The sequence below is a fragment of the Phasianus colchicus genome, chromosome 13 (genome assembly GCF_987193195.1).
Source record: "Phasianus colchicus chromosome 13, bPhaCol1.hap1.1, whole genome shotgun sequence".
NCBI classification, from domain to species: Eukaryota; Metazoa; Chordata; class Aves; order Galliformes; family Phasianidae; genus Phasianus; species Phasianus colchicus.
In genome coordinates this window covers 8,301,274-8,324,818 of record NC_143448.1, presented here as the reverse complement: position 1 = coordinate 8,324,818, position 23,545 = coordinate 8,301,274, and the positions used below count along the sequence as shown (strand labels likewise).

The 23,545-nt window shown below is 37.2% G+C and overlaps 1 protein-coding gene and 1 long non-coding RNA gene across 4 annotated transcripts in view; one reads left to right on the top strand and one right to left on the bottom strand.

Moving 5' to 3' along the window:
- The window catches only part of VSTM2B (V-set and transmembrane domain containing 2B), a 360,933-nt gene that overhangs the window by 298,172 nt on the left and 39,216 nt on the right, over positions 1-23,545 (bottom strand). The window lies entirely within an intron of this gene.
- LOC149916134 (uncharacterized) lies at positions 7,127-13,464 on the top strand. Of its 2 annotated transcripts, XR_016470745.1 has the most exons (4): positions 7,127-7,411; positions 11,276-11,366; positions 12,613-12,785; positions 13,046-13,464. It is a non-coding gene; the product is annotated as an uncharacterized LOC149916134 (long non-coding RNA). The 2 variants fall into 2 exon arrangements; XR_016470746.1 differs by lacking the exon at positions 12,613-12,785.

Sequence of the window (23,545 nt, the reverse complement as noted above, 5' to 3'; positions counted from 1 at the left end):
AGAAAAGTGACCTGAAATTGGAAAAAAATAAGTTTAAAGAACACAGCAACTCGGCTGCCTATAAAGCAAAAGTTCAGCTATACTTAGCAATAGATGCAGTATAAGTTCAAAGCCCTGCTCTTGGTGCTGAGCTGCAGGAATTAGAGCTGTCAGACCCTGAGTGCCTCAAGCAGCAGCTCTGATGTGCAGCCTTGGATCAGGATGCTGGGAAAATTGCAGCGAAGAAGCGGCTGTGAGAAGCTTTCCTGGGACCTCCCCACCTTCGCTCAGGAGCTGCTGTTAAAGCTCAGTTGCTGAGCTTTAAAGTATATTATGTCTTAGGTCATTTTGTAATCAGTGAAATAAATATGCTTTTACCATGATGCTCCTGGGCTGAAACTCATAAATGGATCCATTATCTTTACGCAGGTATGATGATACATGGGTTATTATTTTCACCTATTCCTGTTTTATAATATACACCTGAGACTCTTCAAAAATAGTAAGAAATTAGTGATAAATATTAATTAATATATGTAAGATGTACTCAGCTCACCATACTCAACAGAAACACATGTAGGATACTTGAAACACTAATCTACAAAGCCTAAGCCACTTGTGTTGGCATTTGCTACAGTAAGGTCAGCCTCAGAGTTCTGCAACAATGCTGGAATTTCAAGTATTTCTGAAGAATTACCTCTCAAGTATTCCATAGCCTTCGAGTGCAAATGGTGTACACTACTGTAATTTGTATCTGTTCTACTTTGATCATTCATTTTGGGTTAAAGATTGACAGATCTAAATTAATTGTTATTTTCTTACTTTATTTACACTGTTACTTCGCCACTCACGCAGGCTGTACCAAGGTAAAACAAAACTCTTCTCTGTGCAATTTATAACAAAATTACAGATATACTCTGCTTATTTATTTCCCCCAGTATTTGAAATGGACCTGTTAAGATGTTGGCTTCCAGGTGTAGGGGGAAATAAGTAAAACAAACTAGATGGAAGAGCGTTCTGTTGACCCAGGCTGTCTAGAGCAGACTCCTGCCTGGCTGAAGGCACATCTCTCCTGCTTGCCACCTTGCATGCAGTGTTCTGTAAATTGGTTCAAGGGAAGTTCTAAAAAAGGAGCAGACATGAAATGTCAGTTAACTGACAGCTAGCAAATGGCCCAGATCTTCCTTCAGTTAATATGAAAACTGTCAAAGTAGACAAGAGGAAAGATCAACTTCTATTTATTGATGGCAAGAAACTGGAGGAGGTAGAAAATGAAGGAATTAATTGGCTACTATCTGATGTGTGAGGTGGTTTCTTCAATTTGTTCTACGTTATCAGTGTAAGACAGGTAAAATCACTGCATGGTGCTCACAGAAACTATGGGATTAATAAATATCTTTCATTCACATTATTTCATGTGTCACTAGGAATGGTACTGGAAGGAATAAAGCCAAGATACTAACTATTCACCAGATTTCCTAGTTGTTGGGTTTTTTATGCTTGATTTTTATTTTTTTTTTGCTTTGTTTTTGTTTGCTTGTTTTAAAACTACTTTATCTATGTAATCCATTTTAAAAGCAGACTCTAGGGGCTATAGGACAGACAAACAAGCAATTTCCTTTCCCCAGATGTGGCTGGTCAAGAGTAATGGCACTACAACAAGATGGAAATCAGCCAGCTTTTCTGCTTCAAACGCATCAAAAACATTTGAGGCCATTTTAATCTTGTCTGAATGATCAAGCAGCTAATTCAATTTGAGCAAGGCTTCTGATACACCGCAGATAACATTCTCAGCTAGCATGGATTTATATAGTTTCAGCACAGTGGTTTTGCTGCAGCTGAAGTCTAAATTCAGCATGCTTAGTAGCAGAAGAGAAAATTCAAATGCTGTTTCCAGCTAGCTGTCTTGGAGAACCTGAAATGATAGAAAATCAATTCATCCCTGGGCAAAACCCGCTCTTGTAAGCTGCCATCCTGTTTTGTTTCAAGTGAAAATAATATTGATGTTGATAACACCCACTAGGTTGACATAATCTAATAGTCAGTTTGTTGCTAGTCAGAAATGTCACCTTAGCAAATAAAATGCCTTAAACCACCAACTGGCAAAACCATAACAAACTGCTGGAGACCATTAATTCAAATTTAAGGCCTAGCATTACAGTTTGACAAGTCCAGCATGCTGAGGAAAAGAACTACAAATACAGTACCTTCATTGCAATACTTCATCTTGTCTAATTCTGTGTGTGTGTATGTATATATATTTATATATATATCAAGTAATTTACTCTTCTGCTAATAAACACAGTCTAGGCCTTAGCACACCACCTATTTGGAAATGTGGGTTTCACTAATAGGTTTTTTTTTTTCCTACAAATATATGAGCTTATATATCCACACAGTATTTATATAAATTATATAAATGAGATAAAAAACATATTTTCCTAGATACAATTTTCTAAATCATTCCTGCATGAAAAGAATGAGTCACAAAAGAATGTAATTCTGAAGCAAAAGACAGGTGCTGCCCAGGATCTGCAGACAGGCAGGAGGAAGCTGAGGACACACAGCAAAGCTTCTCTGCCCCAGGCAACTAAACAGAGCCTGGAGAAGCCACTGCCCTTGGAGAAGGCTGCCCTGGAGCAACTCTAGCACTCCAACAGCTTCCTGCCCTGGGAAGTGAAACTGAGGCTGGACCAGCTTACCCTAATGCTCTCTGGACAAGTCAGGACTTTATGTGTGCTCAGGCATACCTGAGCTGAATGGACACCTTCAGACAACCACCTCAATCCAGTTTTAGACCATCACTACGTCTCTGTTCAACCCCTGGGATACAACCTGCAGTCTGCTCAGCTTCATGGCTACTGTGCGTACGCACTGGCCTAATAAATGATCTGGGTCAGTCGCTGCGTGCGCTGGGACTTCCACAGCAAATGCTGATTTTCCTATCCTTGTTTGCTATAACTAACCAACTCTAACCAATTCATATACCTTTACCTGGTTATCATTCACAACTGAAGCTGATGGTGACAAAAATGGTTAGGTTTGTATGAGCACACTCCTACACAAACAGCCAGGAGCTACCTTAACAACACGTCAGAACATCGGATGCGCACAAAGCATTCATGTAACAGGGCAAAGGAGGCTGCTGGGTGTGTATCAGCTCCTGTTATATACAGACATCTATATAAATGAATACATACACCAAAAAGCATATGTAAAAATTGGATTTTCTTGGGTTCAATATCACCACACGTACACTTGATGAAGCTATTCCAGGTGAGATATGGCAAAAGGGAATTAAAGCTAAACTGACACTAAAATGGACCCAGTGAAGTTTAGTCCATTACAAAACCACACACACGAGAAAAATTAACTCGGAGTTTAGTCAGGATAACTCTGTGGTGTCCTACCTACTTCCTGCAAAAAGATACAAGTGCTTCACCAGCAATTGTTATGATCTATTAAACACGAGAGTCTGAGTTTATGCAATTTAGGGAAAAAAACTTGACCCATATGATGAATTGAATATGTCAGTAGTAGAACAACAGAATGAAATTAACAGTTCCCTGAAAAAAAAAAAAAAAAAAAAGGAAAAAAACAGAAACAGTCAGTGATCAAAATGACAATCCTGAGAAGCCAATATTTTTCTTTGCTTTTACTTTACTTGGGGTTAAAGCTAAAAGTAACAACCTGCTTCCTCCATAGCAGAACCGTAACTTCTCAATTAAGCATCAGGCTCACTAGTAATTTTGTTGAGGCACTGCTCCAAGTATCATCAGCACACTGATCATTCTCATGATTGCTGTGAACAGCAAAAATTATTTGAGAAACAGACACTCCTGAAGCGCTGCTGCATTTAGTTTGCAAACGAAATTACATTCAGCAAAGTATTTATACCTTTAGCTGTGCCCTTAAGTCAGCAGTTTGCAGGGTTAGAGGCATGTTTCAAATAAATCCTTGTAATCCAGCAGTTTGCACAGAATAATCATATTGCATTTTCTTCAAACACAGTGATAAAGTGTCATAGCAGACCTTATCTGTGCAAGAATCACCAGCAGGTGCAGAGGGAGGAAACTTCAAAGGACTGATGGGGTTACTTGCAGAATAAAGTGATACATGTTAATTATTTTTATATGGAAATATGAAGTTTTGCAACCGATAGAACAGCAATTGATAAAATGTTTTAATAATGCAATATTGAAAACACCACACAACTGCTGTAAGGCAGCCACTCTACCATATAAAGTGCAGGTTAAGTAGTTGTTCTTATCCAACTAATTAGTTTCCTTTATCCACACTAACCAAGTCACTTGATTAACTTCATTGCTCTGCACAGTAGGCTGAAGCAGTCATTAGACATATTAGTAGATCCCAACTGCCGCACTCACAGCACCTTATCAGTTCCTCTGTTCATCTGAGTGAGCCTCTGAACACATCACAGCTGCACAGCCTGCGAATTACAAGCAATTGTACTGAAGTCTTACAAGTCATACAGGTAGAAAACTCTGGTTTGAAAGAACAGTGCAGTAGCATCTTAAAAACTTATTGCTGTTGCATTCTTAGCAAGTATTTCTTTCAGGATGCCCAACCTCTCCCCCCAAAAAGGAAGCCACTGAAGGTATTTTTTAGATAGGTTGATCCAGGAGAATCATAGGAAAAAGTTCCAGAATTAACTCAGTGTTTAGAAGGAGGCAACTACACACTTCCCTTGGCAAGGCTTGGAAACACTTAGCATAAGTTGTCAACTCCACCATAATACATACCAACACTTAGAAGAAATCATAGTGAAATAAAAATATGAAATAGATCTATTGGATATTATAAGAACAAAAACAATAAAAGAAACAAACAAACAAAAAAAGCCACAACCAAAACCACGGCTTTTCTAATCTCTTCTCTACATTTCATGAAAAATTAGCCACAAATGCAGTCAGACTCTTAGCAAATATTCAGTTGTTCCGAATCCAGCATTTGAAGTCTTCCTCCAATTGTCTACTCATTGCAGGATAGCAGTTTTCATAACAAAAAGCAGTTTACACCCTTTAGGCTTTATGTACATCAGTTCAGCAGACTTCTTAAACATTTCCCACTTCATTTTCATATTCTGCTTTTTACTTTCCAGAAAATCGATATATGTCAGCCTACTACTTGCATTCTGTTCTTTCCAATAATTGAGGAATGAGTGCTAGAGGGATAAAATACGTAGATGGACAGAGTTCTTTGTTTTCACAAGTATAACAATACCTGTATAACTAAAAGCACCTGTAGCAAAAGCTTTCAGCATCAGACTTCATCCTTAATTTCAGTAGCAGCTGGCTTAAGAGACCAAATGGACCACCATGAAGTCAGAAGGGCACCTGTGAACCTCTCAGATAATGCAGGATGTCGATACTACTCCCTACTTATTTTTCTGTACCCTCCTCAAATTTTGCTCTGAAGAAACAGATTTCCTCATGTTGCTTCAGCATCTGCAAAGCTGCATACTGAAGTTCTATGTTTGGCAAAACGCTTCCATTGTAAGTTTAAAAAAAGTTCTCTAAGTGACACAGACGCTAAGATAATTCATACTGAAAATGAAAAGGCTACATAAATCCAGGATGTGCTCAACAGGGTGAGACGTAAAGCTTATAAAGAAACTCAGTTCAAGGATTCATCCTTCTACTCCTCAGTACTTTGTAGAATAGATGCAGCATCATAATTATACTAAAGATAAGCAAGATAACATCAACCACTGATACAATTCCAAATCTCACTGACTTTGCCATAAGTGCTCGAGGAGGAAATTCTCGCGTTTTAAGAAAATACAATAGAGGAATAAAGTCATCTGTGCCAGTGCCCTTCACTGTAAAGTATAATTACATAAAAATCCCACAATTTGAAACAAATTCAAGACTTTCAGATTTTATTCCACAGAGAAAAACTGTGGAAGCAATGAAGATGCTTCTGGCACACTTTTAAGCCTGATTAATCTGCTGCTTCAAGTAGAATATGTAACATCAGCATTAATAGATTGTAGGGTAGACAATCATTTTCCCAGTCTCAGCAGCCACAAAACCTGCTTGCAGTTCTAGTGAACAGTCATTGCATGCCTCATCATACAGGCTGCGTAGGAGACCCTTGTAAAGAGTTCAGACTCTGTTAGGTCTTTAAGCCTAAGAAGAGCATAGAATATTTTCCAGCACATTATAGCAGTTGTGTAGCATTTTGAGATTGTGCCCTGAGTATATTTCCTCCTATCCAATGGTCACATTAAACTTTCAAATTAAAGACAGCAAATTTATTTTTAAAAGAGGAATGGAAAAAAAGGAGAGGAACCACAGAAGAGCTCCCCCAGGCAGTTATTTATATACATAGATGCATTTGGGAGTATCTTGGGATAAGTCAGATAAACTAGAGCAATCTTTGCCCTGGGAAGGCTGAGTCATTGTCCTCAGCAGGAGGGAAAGCTTCATGGTCCACAAGAAGTGGAGGAACTGATAGAAGCATCAGAAGAAGGTAATTCTGGAAACACATTCTACATGCAAACTTTTTAAATACATTTTTCTCCTTGCCAAATATACACGCTATTTTCATATTTCTGCCATTATAGACAAATTCACATATATTTTCTACGTTAACCTTAGACTAGAATGTAAATTCACATAGCATGGGATGCTATAAAGACTAAGAAGAAAAGGAGATCTGATGACCGTTCGTTTTGTAACTAAGGATTGGAACACTGTCTGAAAGACGATTTCAATCCTCCTGACAAACATTCACTTTTAACCAAAAACAAGTCTTAAGGGACAACTCTTCAGACTGACTTCAATATCACCTTTGAAGCTTCAGCTAGAAGCAGAATTACCAATACTTGCATTAATTCTCTGCACCGAGAATAGTCATTGCAATAAGGACAAAAAGGATAAACATGACTTCAGCTCAGAAGCCAGAGGGAATTTTGCCAGTAATTTCACTGAAACTAATGGGAAGGGGAATCAAAACTATAGCAGTTCTTAGAACCTATATTTCCTGAAACTAATTTCTAGTAAAACACAGAACCTAGTTGTTCATAGCACTGAAACAGTTGGTTATTGTGATATCATGGCTATGCAAAACTTGACGATTGTGACTTAAGACTCTCCCATTTCTCCTAGCACCAAAAGCCATACCAGAAAAACACAGAATGATTTTCCATTCAACATGGGAATTTCTACTTTTGATTCTTAAACTGAATGGCTCAAGTAGTTCCCAATATATTAGTATCAAAATGCTCTTTCACAGAACAGATGCTATACTTCTGCATTTACTGCTTCCAGCATTTGAGGATGATGATACCCATTCAATGTCAATGTCATCTCTCCGATGCTTCTCATTTCCATGAACTTCAAGCATCAGAGGCAGCACTGAAATGTTCTGGAGTGAAATAAGAAAGCCAACACTCACTTAGACACAGGTATAACAGAACTCTGTCTCATTTTAAGTTATCTGTCAAAGTCGTTAACGAATTTGTGTATCTGCCAACATTATCTTTTTACCTTCACCTGGATTAGATAATATTCATCCTTCCATTTCTTCCAAAGAGAGACACTAATTTGGAACCAGTAGGCTGGTATCTGGCAGAAGTAAAACCAATGCAGAAAAAGTGCTCTTAAAGCACTGGCTTAATTTTATCTCTAGCAGCCAATATGGTCATCCTTCTTTCTCAAAGGGCTATGATACCAATTTCATTGACTGTATTGTATCTATTGAGAAAACCAAGTTTGTATTGATGGATGTTTTGCTTTGAGCTCCAAAACAAATTGATTTAGACTGTCCCACCTAATAATTACAGAATCATAGGGATTGAAAAAGACTGCTGGAAATCAAGTCCAAACCCTGCAACGCAGGATCCCTACAGCAGGTTACACAGGAAAGCATCCAGGCAGGTTCTGAATATCTGCAGAAAGGGAGAGTCCACAACCTTCCTGGGCAGCATGTTCCAGTGCTCTATCAGAGTCCCTGGTCTCTCAGCCTTTTCTCAGATGGGAGATGCTCCAGAATCCTAACCATTTCTCTGTGGCTCTGTTGCTTTCTTACTAGAAGTCCCCTGTCTTTTATGGGCTGGGAGGACCACAACTGGATACGGTACACCATATGCACCCTCACCAGGGCAGAGCAGAGGGGGAGAATTATGACCTTTGATCTGCTGGCAGTGCTCTTTCTAATGCACCCCAGGATCCCATTTGCCTTTTTGGCCAAAAGGGCACACTGCTGGCTCATGGTCACCTTATTGTCCACCAGAACACCTAGGTCCTTCTCCACAGAGCCTCCTTTCCAACATGTCAGTCCCTAACCTATACTGACACATGCAATGTTGGACTGGTGAACACGGGCTTATGGAATCTCATGATTTGTCTCTTGACACTTGCTGAGAGTGCTGATGATACTAAGGTGGGAGGAGTGGCTTACATGCCAAAACACTGTATTGCTTGTAGGCAGTCTCTATTTGGCAAGAGAGGCAGAAAAACAAAAGAAAGAGAATAGGTGTCCAGTTTTAAAGCAGAACCAATGGATAAAACAGACATGGTTAAAAGTTCTTCTACTGGGTTTAATTTTAATGTATGCTAAAAATATTTGAATACAAAACAATTTAGATAATTCAAATGCAGAGGTCCTCATCTATTTCTCGAACACAGAAAATGTGATTTTTCTTGTTATTCCTCCTTAAACTTATTTGTATATAATCTTTGGTAAATGAAAGCATTTATTAAGGTACATGTGAAGATTCAAGTTCATATTCTGCTGGTATAAGGAAGTCATTCCAGTCCTTCATTTGGAAGGAAGGTTTCAGTTTTCCCTGAGCTGTTCATTAGAGGTTGTTTACTGACACACAAGGGCTCGCTTCCAACACAGAAAGCAAAATTACCCAAATTAATTCTTGGTCCTTTTGCAATATTATCTCCAGCATCTGCATACCTGGCACACAGTATTAGAATAGAAACAGTCTGAAGGGACTGATGTCATTCCATTTGCCTATGAAGAGCAAAGCCCCAGCTAAGACACATGAACATGAAACATAATTTATGAAAAGGAGGGCAAAGATATTAGAACATAAAAAAAAAGAAAAAAGGAATTGTTTTCCTTCAGTTCAGTCCTCTTTACAAACCCTGATCCAAATGATTCAGCCATGTATCTCTTCACCTAGTCTTACTTGAGACAGTGTTTTCTTCTCCTATTTTAACTAGAAACCAAAATATTACCTTCTGCAATAGTGTCAGGAGAATTGCACTGTCTTCTCTACAGACAAGTTCCCACTATTTTGCATGTCTTTTCATTTTAGTTTATGATTTATTATTGTTATTTTTATTATATTTTCTTCAAGGGAAATATTTTCTACTCTCTTCTTCAAACTTTTAATTATGAGAAAAGCTACTACGTTCTGCAGCCTTACTCCTAAACAAAATCATCTCCAGGCAAAAGAGCAAATGAAGGAGCGTGGAATGACTTCCTTATACCAGCAGAATATGAACTTGAATCTTCACGTGTGCCTTAATAAATGCTTTCATTTACCAAAGATTATATACAAATAAGTTTAAGAACAGATCTTAGTATTAATACCAAGACAACTTCATGAAAATGAGGAGTAAAGCAAAGCAAAACAAAACCCTCCTAAACACTGAAACAGAGACTTAATTTTTTTTCCAGTCCCTGTTTCGCCTACAGAGAAAGAGTGGTGGAACAGAACAGCTTTTTTGCTAACCTGACTGGACAGTTTTCTGCCTTCCTTCCATTTTTTTTTTTTTAACATTACTTTGCTACAGAAATCATGAAAACAATAGGAAAAATATCAAGCAAGTTTTCAGATAAAACTCTTCTATTTTCCATTAAGAAGCAGTGAGGTTCAAAATTAAATCTTAATTCAATTTTAAGTTATGTTGAGTGAGGTCATGCATACCATTACGAACATCAGGTTTTTTGTTCAGCTAAAAAGCTACAAATTTTTTAGCCATCTTTCATTTTACAAGCTATTAATAAATCATTTTGTCATCTGTAGAATATTATCCATCTGAGGACCATCATGTCATAAAAATACATTAAAATGTGCTCTCATTACAGACATGGTGATTACTATAAATCCTTATTTTTAGGTTTTAGGATAGAAACTCACTTCAGCAGATGCACTTAATTAAAACACGCAGCAGCCAAATGTCTCTCTAGAACAAAATATAATGACAGTACTGGAGTACAAGCAAAACAAAGTCCATTTTCAAACCTTTTCATAATTTTGCATCCCATGAGGATAAGTGTTGTCACACATTAAAATCCCTCCAATATTAGATAGTTCGTACTTAAAGAACTGTCATCTTTCATCATGAGTATCTACCATTTTTTTCCCATGAGTTAGTAAAATAAGTCTTCTTGTCTTTCTTTGGATCCATCAATTAGCATTTGAAGAGATTGACTTCAGCAATATGTGTAATAGGAGGCTGCACGTAATGTTTTTTCCCTTGTTTGCAATCTTAGACACCCTTGTAATGCCCATAGCACCTACCTCAATCTTTTCCTACAACACTTCCTGAGATGAAGAGAATTTGCCCTATTGACAAGGCAGTGAATCACAGGCCTCACGCACCTTTGAGGCACCTGATTCCTTATTCATTCTGATGTCAGATCCAACAATCTAAACACCCTTCAGAACATGAGACTAAGCAGCCCGTGGTGACAAGAATTCTACCAAGAAGCAGTAAGTTGAACCCACACCTCCCCAGCAGCAAAGCATTACATTTCACCCACTCCCGAAAAAGCACGCACAGGGGACCTGCATCATATGCTGGCAATGCTACTCATACTCAACTGCAGATCACCTTCAAAAGCCTGTAAATATTTACTGCAAGTGCAAGTGTTAAAACTTCCAAGTGGTATTTAAAGTTCTTTTATGTTCATATTAGAACAGTGACCATCAGATCCTATAGAGCATTTTCCTGGATTACGTAGGAAAAATATGTTTTCATTAGGCATAAATGTGGTTTTTGAATATGCATGACTTCAACTGAAATCACTGCAAACAGCATAAGTAGATTACTGAAACTAGTAGTCCTTTCAGTTTTTACTGCATTGGTAAAATTGAGCCTTAACATTGGGTGATGTACAGAGAAACTTTCAGCTGAAAGGTGCTACAGAAATGCCTTCTTATTAGAAAAATGGAAAAGTCCATCAAAATAGCAAAGAGATACAACAAAAAAGAGATGCTTTAGTTCATAGCTCTCACATAATACAATTTGAATGCTTCTGTGCCTTTCCTGATATTTCATCACCTCAGAACTTTTTCTCATACCAGGCATGATGCTTTGGACTTGCTTATTTCTGGCAGTATAATGAGAAAATCTTTGATTAAGGCTGACCTGGTTCCTCTTCTGGCAATTATTAAGGTAAATCCCATCCAATAAGTCACTCTTCAGTGTGAACCAGTGCAATATCTTATAAAGCACCCAGTGTTTGCCCATATTTATAACAAAGGAGATGCTTAACCCACTTCCATTATCTTTTGAAGTGATGCACAATCCTATGCCAAAATATTTGGCATTTTCTCCTTAAATGTTGTGCCAAGATTACAGAATCTTGACTCAATGTTTATGATTATAGTACTTCAAATGATTACATTCATGCATAGTTTTTTCCTAGTGGGCAAAACGAAGTTTACATAGAATATAATTTTTTGTTTGTTTGTTTTTATCTCCTCTGAAACTTCAGAATTCAGTATTTGCCAAGGTATTCAAAACCTAATCAGTAATGACAGATTAGAAATGGTATTTCCCCAGTGGAAGAAGTACGAAACTGTACAGTAAAAACCTGCCTTACATTTTCCTCAAAACATTCACAGTAGAATAATTACTCAGTTTATAGCTTGATCATGATATTCATTAATTTGTTAATAGGTGAAGGAATTTAGACTCTTATTACTATTGCAGAAATCACAAGGAATTGGATGCATTGCACAAAATGTGAACTAGGATGTTTTAAAATGTGTCATTTCGCCTCATCCAGCTAAGAGATGTCGAAGCCTATGGACAAAACCAATGGGCATTTAAGAAAGCAAAATGCTGAATAGATCACGTGGCAGAAAAGTAAGCACCCAAGAACTGTGCATGTAGAAAGCTAAGAGATATACAAAGAGCGCTTAATTAATGAAGGCACCTAATTACATTTTATGCCATTGGAAAATGGATCTCTCCTTAACTTTCAAGGAAGCAAAAAGATAAAACTCCCCCCGTTAACCAACATTCTTGTGTTCAGCTCTAGCTGATGCAAGAGCTGATAAGACTTCTCTCCTAACAGACTGATGGACTGTAGGTGTCCTGCTACACGCTATCAGTACTGACACATCTAATCTGACAGTAACTGTATGCTAGTCAGGGCAACTGCAACGGCTGCTCTGATCTGCACCAAAAAGCAATGAAAACTGACTTAGAATAAAGAGATGCAAAAATGAAACCAATTAGCAGTATTAGTTTAGGACCACTGCAGTATCAAGACTGGAGGCACCACACAAGCACACTGAAAAAGAAGGATGGCGTGAGATGAGATTTAGTAAAGAGTACAAGCAGAAACAAGAGTGAGTAAAGTTTCATGACCTGAAGACAGCTATTTTTAACCAACCTTGTTATTTTCCCTAAGCAAAAACTGCAAAAACCATGCAAGTCTGACAGTATCTCAGATCTGGGTGCTTGCAGCAAGGCCAGTCATTTTGAGCGAACTCTGAGTTGATGCCTTTTAGTACGGTTCAACAGCACACACTTCAAGGACAACAGCCAGTTGAATCCTGCCCTTATTTTCAGATCAGCAAGAAGGTACATAAGTATAAAAGGCTCCCATGTAAATTTATTTTGATGCGTGGGTAAAAGTGAGAATAATATGTGGTTATACATTTATATAAACCACACAACATATATGACTAACTGCTCGTCATCAAGAAAAGATTTCCTTTCCTTTTTTTTTTTAAGATACAAAAATACAAAAATTTGCATAGAAAAGTATGTTCAGCCTCTGAAATGAACCCTTTTAAAATGGGCACTGACTTTAATTTTTCTCATACCTTCCTCTATCCCAGTTTTTGCTCTTCAGATGGAAGGAAGACATCACAAAGAATCAAAACATTTCACCTGAGACAAACCTTTGTAGTACCAGTCACAAATAATGAAGCAAAGAGGAAGAGATGGATAATCCCCGATCATTTTTACCTAATGACTCAAAATCACACACATTCAGCACTGACTGCTCAGTTTCCTGTTCCTGTGTTTGTTCTCTGTGAGGAACAATGTGAGGAGCAGCAGCCACCAGAGCACAGAACTGCCCATTCTTGAATCCTTTATACCCTTCTACACTGCACAAAAATAAAGAAGCAAGCAGTTGCAGTTCTCTTTTGGGACAATTCACCTGTTTCTTCCTCCAGAAAGATTCTTTAGTTGTTTAAGGAATAACAGAGACTTACATCTGTAATTCATCCATTCATTCATCTTATACTATTAAAAAAACTCATGAGCAATTTGAGGCAACTGAAATTTCATTTTATAACAAATAAAATATTGTCTGCGATGAAAAAACAAACAAGAAAACCATGCCCTTCCAGCTGTAAGTCTGAAATTTTTTTTCAAAACATACTTTTGTCTGTTTTGCCTTGTTTTGTAAGTTGCCATCACATAAACTGATAAAATTGAATTCAGTGCCACTGGTAACAAACATTAGGACATAATATTAACTGCTGGAGATCAGTTGTTAGATACCCGCACAAACACACCCTTAGGGAAAGGATCTTTTTCTGTCCTTGACAGAGAAGTTGAGAAATTCACCATTTCAAAGTGTTAGGAATGTCCAATCAAGTACAATGTAGATTTGACCCATCCTACTTGAAGGAAAAAGATCCATCATTAAGTACATAAAGTTTTCAGATAAATTATCAAAGAATGTATCTCATTACATTTAAAAGGAAACAGGAGGAGATAAACATACCCAGACCTGTTGGCTTTTTATGTGCCCAGAATATTCAACACAAATTCACTGAAATCTTGCTATCAGTTCTAGAATCCATTGGATCAAATCTATTGATAGGAGAACAAGGCTTTTTAGTTTTAAGATTTATTGCTGTTATTGCAATGAGATTTCATTTCCACAGAAACAGACATCTTTTCCTTCATGTTTTCAGAGACTGTGAACAGTCACAAGCAGAAACACAGTATTACCATCCTAATAGGAACAGTATGACTAAACCCTTTCTTATCTGCAGTCTCTCTCAATCTCTCTCTCAAAAAAAAAAAAAAAGGAAAAAAAAATTAGTTGTAGAAAAATTCAACCAAGTGTAATGAATTTTATCACACAGCAGCTGTTCAAATAAACCAAAGCAAATTTGGCTTAATAGATATTTGATGAGCATAAACTGGTCTAACAGAGACCAGAGAAAAACATAGCAGTGTTGTATATTCTGTCATACAGTACAGGTTTAAATACAGTAAAGAATTCAGGGGAAAAAAATCCACAAATATTTCAGTTTCAATTCTGCTAAATGATGTCGGACATTCAGATAATTAACATAAAGAGTGTACACAGATTTGTCATCTTAAAGAATTGAGCTGATGGTGTATTGACACTTTCAGCTCTGCCCATAATTGGAATACTTTTGCTCCAGCCAGGGAAACTGAATTTCTAAGAGTAAAAGATTTGGTGCTACATACTATTTTACGTTATGGTCATTGATTTAAAAGTAAAATAACTGAAGTACACTTTTCCAGATCGTGTTATGCAATTCTTTTCTACATTATACAAAGCAGTACACATAGGAACGGAAAATGAAATTTATGAAGTAATTTCCTAACAAATGATCACTGACAGACAAAACAGTCACGCTCTCTGAATTGCTCTTTAAGACAAGGGACATACAACTTCTGTTAGCAGAAGTGAAAACTGAACTGAATATATTTTCTGACTGTTTATATGGCTTTAAATATAGTAGTACACTTCAGCGTAGTCTCAGTATTTAAAAAAAAATAAATTCTTTCTAACCTTTTCTCGTAGGAGTATTGCAAGTTTCTCCATTTCAGCAGATCAAAACTGTAGGAACTGTGATAACAAGACTTGATTCTAACAAGGAAAAAAAAGGGATTTGGTACAATCACATGCTTTTAAACCATCCCATCCCATCCCATCCCATCCCATCTACTAGCTACAGTTGAACTTCTAACTCCAATTGAGGCATGAGAAAGGCAGCTGGCTTTAATCTCTTCATTTCCATGCCATAAAGGCTGAGCTGCCGCAGGTGGAAATAGCAGACCCAGATAGCAGGAGAGATTCTGGGCCAGACATGCCTCAGTTTAACTTTCAGTTCCAAGGCCCACCCGTTTTGCCCTAGTCTAAGGAATTGTTTGCCCATTTATGAGGTGAACCATAGTTTTCCTAAAGTGGGAAGGACTCACTATCACATCCCATAGTTTCCCCCTTAACATACACTTTCATTCTGCAATACTTAACAGAAAAACATAAAGACAAGAATGAGTCCTCAATCAGTGCAGGCTACACCACAGCATCTGCTGTTCTGAAAGGGGTTCTCCTCCCACTGCTCTTCTCTCTTCTTCTGAGTGCACTGCACAGCCCTATCTCCTGACTGGAGTTTCCTCACCTCCTTGACTTCAGCGTTCTCCCTTCTGCTTTATTTCTAAATAATGAACACTACTCTTTTCTCCCTGCTGATTTGACAACTGAACAGGGCTGATCGAACATGATATTGTCTTTACTGTGTTTTATAAGGGACTTAGAAAACATGAGGACATGGCAATTTGTGCTGTTAATGTGGAGAAAAACAGTGGAACACCCTCTTCCTTTGAGAAACAAATTGAGAGTTTTCAGCTGGAAGCTCTTATAATTTCAGCACATTCCTTATCTGCCTTTGTCCACAATTGCTGACAACAGCTCAACTCTCACATCCATCCCAGCAAATTACATGACTTTAATCAAGTGGCTGTGTGATATGTTTGGTGACAGCAGATTTAGTTACCCTGCTGTGATAAAGAGTTGATCAATGTACTATTATTCTTTCCTTTATTGGCTTTTCTTTCTTCCCAGCAAGCCTAAGACTACAGTATCATAGACAACATTTTCTACACTTGCTGCCCATTTCTAAAACTAAAAGCATTATTTCCTGCATCAAAGTCTATCTTAAAATTCATTATTTTCTTGCAATACTATTAAAGAACCAAAATTTTACTGTATTGAAATTTGTATATCATTCCCCATTATTTGGAGGTGTTTTTTTTTTTTTCAAAGTAGCTCAAAACAACTTTTTTTTTTTTTTTTTTAACAATAATAAAATAATTCCTGCCTTACAATCTTCCAGAATAGAGATGAACATAGCATCAGGTAGTAGACACAGAAGCACCAGGTATCTGTATTTTGTGAAATACAATTTCTTCCTTGGATGTATTTAATATCTCTGCTTTTGACTGAACATGCCACAAGTCTTTAATGCTCTGTTCACATTTTGTCAGCTACATAACACAATATGACTTCTCTTCAGTGATCAAAGCACAGACATTTTTGGTAAGCTTGTATAAACATGTTCAAAAATACATGTTCTACATTCACTTTTGGAAAATTGTTCAGAGAAGTTGAAGAATTTGATTTCAGAATGCTTCACCCAATGTTAGTGATGCTACTAGCAAGTTACTTAGCTCTGCACTTCATTTAGGAAATATCCTCTTTAGCTGTAAAATGCCATCAGAAAAGCAATAAGACAAGACAGGACAGCATTTCCTGAGTAGCTAGCTGACTTGGCAGATGCATTTGAAAGTCTCCTATCCCAATCCAGTTGGGGTTATGACAAGAGTACAAAACTTTGGAGTAAAGGGCAGATTTCAAATTAAAGATGAGTCTCTTCCATCTGTAGAGCTTGCCCTGCTATTCACTGTGCTATTACATACTAAAAAACGTGTATTAAATATAACTTTACATTGAAAAAGTAATTGAAGGATCAGAAAAGCAAAACTCCCCTTCAAGCTTTTTGCTTTTACTGCCATTATCTGTCTTACTAAGCAATGTCTTTATCATGATGTCATTTCTTGTAAGGTAATAATTGCAAAGAATGCAGGAATCATTCATCTACAGCAGAAGTTTGGAATGGGCACTTAACACTGGAACCTACCTTTACATCTTGATTATAAAAGAAAATGGCCCATATGGTATAAATATCTTCAAGTGAAATGGGAGTTCATGAATTTATAGCAAATGTGATAAGGGTAAAAAGATCTCAAGAGGAAATGCTGTGATAATGGTCTTTTAATAGACCTGAGAGAAAAAATGGATAACTCTTAGCACAGCTGAGCAAATAAAGACACAAATCAATGAGAGAAAACTTGCCAGTTAAACAGAAAGAATCCAGAACAAAGCTTGTATAATACAATGATCTGCCTTCTAGTGTAAGCTAAAAAGCAAAATTCTCTTAGTGAGACAAACCTATAAGTATTAAAGAAAAATAAGAATGAAGACATCTACATTATTGGATGTTAGGAGCTTTTAATTTGCTTAATGACTGAAAATGCACAATACAGTTCACAAAAGCCACCTGGATAAAATATATATATAATACATACTTTAAATCAATGTAATGTTCTTTACCTCCTATGAAATAATTTCAGAGTATGTAAAATGCAAATCTGTGTTCATTGGGGTATTAAAATATCCACTTCTTAAGGAGGTAACCCGTGGTTTCAATTACTAAGTGGTAAAAGTACTTCTGAACTCATGGTCTGTGTTATTGGCTCTGGAGTCACACACTTAATTTCCTCATGCAGGCCTACTCTAGGGAAATAAATGAATTTCTGAATGAATACTTCTGAAAGGACTAAAACTTCATTTTTAATTAGCTCGAAAACCTACAAACTGTTATTCAAAGTTCTCAGTTCTTCTCTCCAATTGTTTTAATGCAGACCACTTGTTTCTGTATTAATAGCAGTTCTGAATCCTTCCTCCTATCTTCTGTTTGTCACCTTTAGCCCACAGCAGTTTAAGTCAAAGTGCTCCTGTGACAGACACAAGATCTTTATGAGCATGACTCCCATAGCCAAGCATTCTTTTAAAACACAATCTAGGTGTTAGGATACTATTTGGTGGAACTGCTATGTAAGAAATAGAGCTAACACCACCTTTGTTTTCTCTGAGATTAGTTTGATTTCATAACTATGCTACCTGTGAAGCTAAGTGCCATATAAAGGATAGAATGAAAACATATATAGGTCATTCCAAAACTAATGCCTCCTATTTATTTCCACGCAAACTACAACGAAGACCAAAATAGAACAGTTCCATATAGGAAATTTGCAGCTATAAAACCCTGTTTTTCAACATAGTCACCACCATTAACTATGCATTTTCACCAGCCATGAACAAGAGCCTGCATGCTGTGCTTATAAAAATCTGCCATATATCTAGAACTAGATAGAGATCTCAGAGAAAGGAAAGAGCATAAACCTTTCCTTGATCGTATGCTGCATGTTGTTGCTGTTAAGTTCAACAAGTCACATCGAAGACCTATCCACATTTCAAATCAATATTGCTATGGTCAGCTTTATCATGTACACCACCAGATGCTACTGAGTACATCATGATGTAAATTAAACTAATAAATACAATTGAATAAACAGCTGCTCCCTCACCTCTACATACAAACAAAAAGTAGCCTTTTCTTGAGCAAATTATTAGTTTTAAATTATTTTCCTGCTGTTCAGGAGCATGGTATTGCTTACAATTGTTGAGACTTGTATTAGGAAGTTCTTGTTTTGCTTCCCACTTCTCAACCTTTATCTCTTCTATTTTTTTAAAAAGTCATTCTATAAAACTCCAAAGCAGAGTTGTGAATTTTTTGAGAGAGAGGTGAAAAAGAAAGTGAAGTATTTAGATACACAACCAACGCAAACCACAGGTCCTGAAACAATAAAGCCCAACGAGAGAACCTCTGTGAAGTGAAATGCAGCTGCAATATAATGACCAGGAAAAGGATTTAAGAGTTATTGCAGAAAAATCCCTAAAAGCCCCCCAACAGAATGAGACACAGAAAGCAACTAAGGCATTTGGATTCTACTGTCAGTTGCAACTGAATCAGGTGAAAGCAAAAATTCTACTCATTTCTAGGTTTTCATCAGAATACTGCACTGTTGATAATTAGAAGATTATAATATTTTCTCAGTTATCTATGAAATAAAAACATGTGGCCCTCCAATAGTGTGGGTAGGGCTTCTTTGTGCTTCCAGCAGCAGGGCACCCCAGCAACCACAGCCATTTCTGGCTGGAGCCGTGCAGTGGGCAGAAGAGCCACTCCATGGGCAGCAAAACCTGCTGGAAAAGTCACAGCATTCTTGGAATGAATCTGAAACAGCCTTTCCCAGAGAAAAAACTCACCAATCATGCCATCTTCAAGGTGTATCTTTATATCAGATATTCCAGCTGATGAAATTTGGTTCTGCTCTTTATCTTTCCAGTGAAAGATAAATACTCATGCTACACACCACATCAGAACCAAGCCTGGTGCCAAGAAACACCTCTAAGCTGGCTGTTTTAGGCCCCAAAGGAACATAGTTTTAGGGAACACAGTTGGAAATGACAGATTAATCAAAAGAAAAAAAAAGCTTTCATCTGATCTGTCAAAATAAACAAACAAGTTGCAGGTCTAATGATTGGTAACACTGTGGGGGCAACATTTTCTGCACCAGTTGAAATACAGAAGCATAGAAGATACTTCTGAACTGCTAGCTAACCTTTCTTTTGCTCAAGGAAGCATGCTCAGTGTTGGTTAAAGCTCTCTACACCCTTGTATTTGGACAAAATTTGCACTTTGGCATTTTCCTATTCTGCAGTACCATCTAGTGACATAGCAATGAATGGGAATTGAGCTTCACTGCAATGCTGACTTTTGAAGGCACAATTACTGACGCAAATCTTGGAACTCCCACTTTCAACCATTTCTTGCTTGGCTTGTTATGAACCTCAGGATGCCCCTAAGAGAACTTGTATGATTAGAAGATACAGACTGCAAGAAATAAATCTATTCATGAGCCAGACACAAGGCACACTCTGCCTGCTTCCTGCCTGAATTGAGAAGATTTCAATTAACCTATAGATATTAAATATCTCACTGTGAAATCTGCCTTAAAATCAAACACACTGATTAGTAAGATCCCTATGTTAATCTGCTGCCCCACCTATCAGGTAACTATGTAACAGTATCTTAACAGCACAGGGAGTAATTAAAAAAATAAAATAAAAGCTAATAAGCTGTGTCATTGACAAGGGTAGCTGCTTCCCTGGTTCCCAGGTCTCAGCTAAACGTGCCTTCAGAGAAACTCTGGAAAAATCCAGTTAGGAAAAAAAAATACTAAGCACATCTTAATATTTAATACATGAAAATTCTTAACAAAGTGTTACAATATTACATTAAATTGTTAAAAGACTATCTGTTAAAAATATTTTAGATATTGTACCTACAGAGCAAAAGAACTGCTTGATTTGTAGTCTGCCTTATCTCGGCTCTACTGGGGAGATTGTGACAGACAAAGATAATGAGATTTTGCAATGTCACAAAAGGTAAATAAAACCTTAAAGAAAAAAAATGAAGTCTTTTCATACAAAAAGTTTTAGTATCATTTTACACAAAAGAAACTCATCAATCTGGATTTTACAAAAGTTTTTTTCCCCCCAAACCATTACTCTTTAATACATCTCACAAGCCAGAATTTTCAATGCCTATTAGTAATCATAAACCCAAATACTAGAACTAAAGGAAAAAAAAAGAAGCCAAATGCACATATACAAAGAAAATCTTTGAACTACCTATATTTATGCTGTAATTGTTCATGTGTTACAAACTGTAATAATTTTTGTCTAGCTAACACAGAGAATTTCAGTGCAGTATGTGACACAGTTACACATAAAATGTTGTATAAAAAGTACTCCAAATACAAACAACAAACCGGAATCTCCAATTTAAAAACAAAAAGCATTTAATAAATACTACAATAATCTGTGGTCTGGGCAAATATAGGAAAGCTTCTGAAACTAAACTAAACTAAAATGTCTGTGATTAGAGCCAGTGTAGGACAAACATCCATCTACCTGGATTTTAATCAGAAAAGTAGAACTATTGTCTATTCCATTACAAGGCAACAATAAAAGGCTCATCACTCAACAGAGAATTCATCCAAGGGTTTTAGGAATTACAGGGAATCTAGCTTGAGTTACTGTGAGCAGATGACATCAAAACATTCAGGTGTGGATATGACTCGATGTTGTAAGTCTTACCAAAAAGCAATGACACATCAGTATTCTAGGCTTTCATTTCTGTGCCTTTTGAAAATGCACCACCTTTCTGTAAGGATATGACATAAAACTTGCAGTGGATTTATCTCACAAAGGGTCAGGCCCTGAATAAGAAGTTTCAGTAAATGTATGTCTACAGTGTTATCAGAAATTCTCTGCAGTGCTCAATTTTGTTGTCTTTGCATTCAATAGAAGGCATGCCATTGACTTCTTCAGGAGTAGCAACTCCACCCCCAGCCAAAAGAAAACACCAAAAACAACAACAAAAAACAGAGGAAGGTCAAATAAAAAGGTTTGAAAGCCCTAGAATCACAGGCACTGCAGTCTGGACTCCACGAATTTGAATAATTTCAATAACCCAAAACAAACCTGCTCTGTAGCACCATCTAGTGATGCTACATGTTTCACAGTGAATCAGTACTGCAAAACAAATCTTCACACTAATACTGCAACCTCTGCACGAGAATGCATTGTAAGCAGTCACACCAGTCACCTGAGAAGCAGTTTAACCAACAGGTTTAGCTGTGTGTGAAACAAATACCTCCAGAACAATGAAAAAGAAGTTTGGCTGAAGAACTTTCTTCTAGGGTTTGCCAAAGATAGTGTCAACAATATGAGCTGAAAACAGGAACTTGGAATTCATGTTAAATGTGGATTGGCCAAGCCAAGAGTAAACTGTTTTGTCACATTTAATTCAAATTTAGGACATGTATTTGAGAAGAGTTGCTATTTAAAAGGTTTCAAACTCTAGGTAACTTGCACTGTATCAGCAACTCTGTGAACAGAGATCTCACTCCTGAGACTGTCACAACTTTCTCCTGCATGGGGGGCTAAGAAACTGATTTTGAGTACCATGTGAGAAAGTGGCAGAAGTAATAGAATTCTCCTCATTTTCATCATCAACTGCTGCTGTTGCAGAATTAAATGAATTTCCTTCAAGATGAGCAAGAGAGGATATCACTGCCTGTAGGCTGAGACGTAAGGTATGGACCTCAAAAACAGGCACACTGCACATAGCTTGGGAATCACCAGGAACCAACAAGTTCTGGCAGCTGAGATTCATGATCTGAAGAATTAAATTCCCTTCTGTTACTACTAGATGTTTTTAATCCAATACCTCTGTTTAACTTCTGTCTGATGCTATACTGATTCTACTTATTGAGACATCAAAAAAAGATTGTGAAAATGGGGAAAGTCTCAAACTACACAGTTCTGACGTTGTCTTGACCTTCCAGTAAAATCTGGAGATTCAAAAGCAGTTATCACATCACTCAGAAATATCTTTGGTTGGACCAAGTTCTGACAGCACCAATGTCTCCTCTTACCTTACTTGAGAGTAGTGAGTTTTACTCAGCAGTAGACAGAGCCACCTTTATTTCTGAGCTTAATGTCGCATCAAATGTTCTCTATCATTAACTTAGTGGGGACAGTGTTTCTACAAATAAACTTTACTTGTGCACTTAAGTAAGTCTCCACTAAAAAGAAATGCTAAAAAATTGTTGTTATTTCTTTACTTCAAAGCAAAGGGAAAATTCAAATATATTTTCCTCTTCTCCCACCTGAGTTAGTACAGATAGAAACAAACATCACAGAGTCACAGTCACAGAATATCCCAATTTGGAAGGGACCCACAAAGACCATCAAGTCCAATCTCTGGCTGCACACAGGACAACCCAAATTCATCAAGAGATAGTGCTTTCTTAATGCTGCTTACTCTTCCTGTGCAATTAAAAGAGATGCAAAAACTAAGTGGGATGAGGCTTTATATAGACGCAATAGTATTAAGACATACTTAAATTCCCCACCACCTCTCTCGTGGCTTCTTATGAAGCCTTCAGGAAGCCACCCACTGCAGGTCTTCCAGATTTACAAAGTTAGCAGTGACTTGGGCATAAACGGGTGTCAGCACACGATCTATACCTGCACTACTATTCCAGGAACAAATTCTTCCTCCTCCTCCCCCCCTCATCCTCCTCAAAGTCATTTGAAATTGTGTTTAGAATATGCTGGAGTAGAAAATATCCCTATTAAAACATAACTTTCCAGAGCTGTGCTAAGAGAAGTGACTGGTGAGACAGCAACAGAGTCCAAAAAGTTCTGTTTTGTGTATAAATATAGCTAGAATCAAAGTAGAACTCAGTATGTAATTCTAACTCTCTTGCTAACAAGACCTGCTGCACAAACTAAGTCAAGCATAAAGAAAATTACTCAAGTAAACTCACCGAAAAAGCCATATTACACTCCTGTTCTTTCCACG